A 6,276-nucleotide genomic window follows, 5' to 3' on the forward strand; every position below is an offset into this window, starting at 1 on the left:
GCTAATTGGTCTAACCACATAAACTATATATACGAAAAAGCTTATAAAAGAATTAATATACTTAGAATGTTGAAATACAAAATTGATAGAAAATCACTCGAAAGTAAATATATCACATTTATACGTCCAATTCTGGAATATGCAAATATATAGGCAAACTGCACGCAGAATGAATGCAGTGTCTTGGAGTATATCCAACTAGAAGCAGCACGTATTATTTCAGGGTTAAGACGTGGAACAAGTCATGCTATCTTATATAGAGAATCTGGTTTTATAACACTTAATAGAAGAAGACACTTGCATCAAAATATTACTTTTTATAAAATATATAATAGGAAATGTCCCTCTCATGTCTATGATATAATTCAACCGTACATTAGTGATAATACTGATAATTATCATCTTCGCCAGAATAGAATTTTTGATGTTCCTATACCAAGAACTCAGTTATATAATGACAGTTTTTTTCCCGAAACTAATGTCTGAATGGAATAATCCAACTTGCCTGTATCCCACAATGACATCCATTGGATCTATAAAAAGAGATTTTTTACACTCAGATGAAATGGATTATCAACCCCAATGTACTGATATTTTTAAAAACAATGGTGATCGAAAATTTAATATTACCTTATGTTAACTTAGAAACTGTGCCAGTAACCTGAATTCAGATCTATTTGAATCTCACCTAATTGATACCCCTGCCTGCTTATGTAGTTCTCCTGTTGAGGACTGTGATCACTTCTTTTTCCATTGTACTCTGTATACTAATCAAAGGCAAATTCTCCTGAAATCCATTTCTGCTCTTAATGACATTATTCCATTAAATACTCAGACTTTTCTTTATGGATGTCGAAAACTCGATATCAATATGAATATAAGTATCTTGTAGATGGTTCAGAGATTCGTTAAAGATACAAGACGCTTTAACTAGATTACACTTACTTGTTTATCTTTTTTCACATGACTTTGCTGTATTGAATGATACCAGTACATAATTGTACTATGTGCTGTCCACCAGCATAATTCCAATTGCCATTTTTTGTAAAATCTAGTTTTTGTACAACCATTACCATTTTCTTTTTAATAATGACATGCAAATATCATTATTGATGTACATAATATACATGTTTTATCATTACTTCAATTCAATATGATGTGTGTAAACTGTTTATAACTATAAGGAGAGGGCGCTCATAGGCTTTGCCTGTTGCCCAATTCCTTTGTATCTAAGATCTGAACAATAAATATTCTGAAATGAAAATCTTGTTCATTTAAACAAAAAAAATAGGAAAAAAAACACCTGCACCTGCCATACATAAGAATTGAGAGTGTACACTTAAACAAAAATGCTCATCATTAACCTTCATGAAGCTGTAACTTTCAACATTTTGCTGTAACTGTAGCGGAACTGGACTGGGTCGATCGTCGGCAATCATGTAACTCAATTGGCAGAGCATCCGTCTAGAGTTCGGAGGGTCCCGGGTTCGTACCCCGGTCTGGCCGTGCATTCTTCCTCTCCTGTTACATTTGGCGCCCAACGAAATATACCCACAGAAGGTGGTATAGGGTTTCGTGTGTCTTCGGGGTCGAAGACTTTGTTAAAGGAGGAAGGAATGTAGTGGAACTGGACTGGGTCGATCGTCGGCGACCAGATAGCTCAATTGGCAGAGCATCATTCTAGAGTTCGGAGGGTCCCGGGTTCGAACCCCGATCTGGCCGTGTATTTTTCCTCTCCTGTTACACTTGGCGCTCAACGAAATATACCCACAGAAGGTGGTATAGGGTCTCGTGTGTCTTCGGGGTCGAAGACTTTGTTAAAGGAGGGAGGAATGTAGCGGATCTGGACTGGGCCGATCGTCGGCGACCAGATAGCTCAATTGGTAGAGCATCCGTCTAGAGTTCGAAGGGTCCCGGGTTCGAACCCCGGTCTGGCCGAGCATTTTTCCTCTCCTGTTACATAACATTGGTTCTTATAAAAGCAAACAAATGCACAACAATTTTTCGGAAAGATCGACCATGACAACAACATTAAGTTACGTGAACGTAGTTTTCCATTTGATGTTTACTTTTTAAAACAAATACTGAAATGTATCACTTTTATAAATGATTTTTAGCTTAGATTCCGGCAGTACAATAGAAACATTCCGGTATCCTAACAACCATGCATACTCTTACTCGGCCATTCGGAACACCTAGCAACAACGCATTATGATTTGTAATAATAAGTTACTAAACACGTTTTCTTGAGTGTATATAATGATACACATTGTTAAATTAAGTCAATAATTCATTCACTTTGTTTTATTGTTGACCAAAGCTTACATTTATCGTTCTTAGTCCTATCTGGATATGCACAACCGTCTACGAACAATTACTACCACCACATGAAAACATTCCGGAATCCGCCACCCGGCATACCGTTTTTTGCTTATCTAGCCCGAGTGTCAATAGCCACTCCGTTTCTTATTTTAACATTATTAATTAACAGAACTTCCGTGACTAACAGCTGCTGTTTACAGGGACCCGAGAATGTGTTACAGTTATATTTGGACCTAAACTAAGGTGTTCAGATTAATTATACATGTTTAAGGGTTTTAGATTGACGAATTCGGTAAAAATGCCACCCCAATGCGTATCTATATATATAATCATCGGGGGTTGCATTTTTACTCTTTACCGAAAGTTGATTTAAACCCCTAAAACATATATTATAACTCTGAACACCTTAGTTTATGGCCAAATATAACAAGTAGCTATAACAAATTAGTAGGTCCCTGTGCTCCTGTGGTGTGGTATGGGAATTTAGGTAAAGTGGAATTGACATAAAAAAATGTATGGGCCTCTATAATTATGGTATCACAATCTTTCTAGTGGGTCTGTCAAACAGATAATTCAAAGTACTGAAAGTACTCCAGACACATGGTTTCTTGATGTTGCAAAATTTACATAGTTATATATATAACATTTTAGGGAAAACGAACACAATACAGTCAGTTGAGATGCAGGATAATCACCATTTAAATTTCCGGAAAATAATGTGAACGAATATTTCCTGTTATCTAATGTCTGTGTTGGCAACAGTCTGAAATGTATTTTCCCTCCGAGGAACAACAACAAGTACTGCTTCAAGAAGCTTTGGGCTCTGCTTCTGCCATAAATATAGAGTTGACTTCCGAATGAATAATTATATGACTGTTGCAATAACTCCTTAGTGCCTATTGGTAGAGGGTGAAACATATATTCCCTACAGACCAGCAGCAGTGCACGTGTGTCACAAATGTCTTTAGGTCAGCTAGGATTTTGTGATATGTCAGCATACACTTCTTCGTATGATTATGCTAATGGTAACAGCATGAAACTTAAATCAATTTCTATATCCCCCATCCGGGGGAGTAAACTAGGGGTATAGCATGGAATCCATTCTACAATAAGTCAGTCAAGTGTAGATGTATTGTGTGCTATCATGAAATGTGCTGAGGCAAACAGTTAATCACAGTCCCATAATGATCATGTGTTAAATCTTTATTGCAGATAATAATATCTTCAGTTTTAATCCTGTTGTTTTTGATAATTGCAGCCTCTTTGGATTTATTCACATCTTCCAAATCTTCCTGTGCTGCCTGAAATGGTTGTTTTCATTGTTACAAAGTTGATTATTTTATATAATATTTAACAGTAATTTTTATTAGTCATGCTTTTTCCATGTTCAAATGTTTTTATTTCATTTTATTTAGAACTGACAATGGGCGGATCCAGATTTTTTTCGTACATTTGTTACCATTCCAGTTTATAGTGTTGCACAAAATTAAGTTTTTGTACCTGTACTTTCCCAACTTGCATCTTTTAAAGTAAAATGCCAGAGTGGAATGAATCATGAATATATTACTATTTTTTTGTATTTATTTACATGTATTTCAATTTTTAACAGAAAAAAACTACCTGTTTATCCATCATGCAAGGAAAAGATTCTCGGATTAAAAACTTGAAATTTAACACTTGTACCCTGTTACTTCTACGGACCACTGACCTTACAGGTACAAACGTTTCTATCATGGTTCGCTGACTAATTTATGTGATGCTGAGGAAGTGTTAACAGCTCAACATCGAGTTTATAAACATGTTAGAGGGGAGGGGACAGATATTGCGCGGGCAGTGTAATACACAAACAGTTACAGAATCAGTACACAAGAAATGAAAATATTAAAATCAGTTAAGCTTGCTACGCTTGCAATGAACCCAAAACCTAATATATTGACTTCGACATCAAGGTGCCTCGCAATCTTAACAAAAGCATTCAGTTCACACGTCAAGATACTCGATGATGCAGTCGGCATACTACTGCAATATGAGAACCAATCGGCCATCGAAGGGATGAGTGCTCAGGGATTTCAAGCCCCCGACAATTCAATAAACTTTTGCCCAAAATGTTTCCTTTGTTAAAAACATATTATTACCTGACCACATGCAACATTTGAAATGTATTTGGCAACTGCATTGCACAAAAGGAGTCCGAAATTCCGTCAGAAATAAATAATAACAGCACAGTGAAACCCGCTTATCATGATATTATATTTGCCAGAGAAAAGAAAATATAATAAACGATATATTACAAAAAAAAAGATTAAGCTGTTTTCGATCGTTTTTAGGTAGTCGGAACCGGAAGTGAGATGTCCATTAATCATCAGACATAGATTAATGTAGAAACCTGATCAGATATTATTACGAATTGATGAAGTAATAATTAAACTCATTTATTAATTGTCATTAATACCAGCTTGTTGAAAAAATTCCGTCGCAATGATCAGTATGTGTTTCACTTTCAAATAACTTCGAGCAAGAACTATAAGAACTATCGTTATATTTCATCCTAGCTAACGATATCGTAATGTAACAGTCAATAAGATGAAAGAAGTGATATAAATAGTCATGATATAACCTATTTTGCACCAAGAAGTTGCGAACACAAAAATGTACATTTTGGCCCATAAGCGAACACCCACAGATTGGAACCACCTGGACGACATCACAGTCGGGGCGCAAGGAATAGAGGCATTTAAAGCATCAATCCCTACCAACTGGGATTAAACGAACCTAAGTATCGCATGCGTACTCAACCACCTCCGCATTAAAGCCATTTTGGTCTCTGTGGAGTATAACATATAGATAGATAGATATATAGAAGCGTGACAATATTTTGTCGCGCTATGTACATTCCGACCACGTGACAATCACATGCCTTACAAGTCGTGCGGTTACACCAAATTGCATAGAAGCAATAACAACTAAAAATACAAAATATTTCCTTTTAAACAATTATCAAATATTCTTTTCAACAAAAATGGTGTATATTGTAAATAAAGCAGTCATCGTCAGTTGTTTACGACAATAACGTTTACTTTGGATCGATTTCCGTTGCCATGGTGTTGGACGGTATGCCCCGATTTTGACACTTTGCAACGTAGACACGGGGAAATCAACTTGTAATGCAATAGAGAATAGAGAAACCATTTCTTAAATGATTAAAAACACACGTCTTCCTTCTGGAGTAATATTTTCATTGAATCGGCATGATTTTCTCAGATGACGTGTCAAGGAAACCGTTAATATTAATGGAAGGCATGCTCGTTTTCTTATCAGAATTTGTATCAGAAAATGTCGGTAGGTTAACGGAGCCATGTAAGGGATGATTTTAATCAGATTGGTCTAATCATTTCCATTTCATACATAGTCCTACAGTGTATTTTAGATAGCAATTGACTACTGCACATGTTTTGTTATGACTAGAAAGCGATGATCGATCTATTGTTTTCCACCGACGGGGGTGAAGCGAGGTGTGAAAATGTTACCTAGAGTGGACAGTTGATCACCTAGGGCGATGTACAGTTAGCCCGACCCATTGTTAAATTGTCATGGTGTCAAACACGGACAACTTACATCAGTTTTTACCTTATAAAATCCATTCACGGCAGAAAAAAAATATTGTAATAAGCGGGGTCAAACCTTTGACCATATCATAATATATGATTTGTTTTGCTTAGTTATAGGATAAAATCGGTACATGGGAAAAGAATTATAATAAGCGACATCATAATAAGTAAGATCCACTCTAGTACAAAAAACTCCTATAATATAGATATATATTTTCACAACATAAAACAGTTACCAGAAACACTGCGTTATTAAATTGAATAAATGTGTAACAAGTTTGTAACAAACATGTCTTTCAATTCCTGTCTTGAACACACCGCATCATGTTTCATTAGTACTGATAAA

The 6,276-nt window shown here is 35.9% G+C and overlaps 1 non-coding gene across 1 annotated transcript; it reads left to right on the plus strand.

Moving 5' to 3' along the window:
- The first annotated feature begins 1,865 nt into the window (after nucleotides 1-1,865).
- Trnas-aga lies at nucleotides 1,866-1,938 on the plus strand. Its single transcript has one exon. It is a non-coding gene; the product is annotated as a tRNA-Ser (tRNA).
- The last annotated feature ends 4,338 nt before the right edge of the window (nucleotides 1,939-6,276 follow it).

Source organism: Mizuhopecten yessoensis, unplaced genomic scaffold (assembly GCF_002113885.1).
Source record: "Mizuhopecten yessoensis strain PY_sf001 unplaced genomic scaffold, ASM211388v2 scaffold2605, whole genome shotgun sequence".
Classification (NCBI taxonomy): domain Eukaryota; kingdom Metazoa; phylum Mollusca; class Bivalvia; order Pectinida; family Pectinidae; genus Mizuhopecten; species Mizuhopecten yessoensis.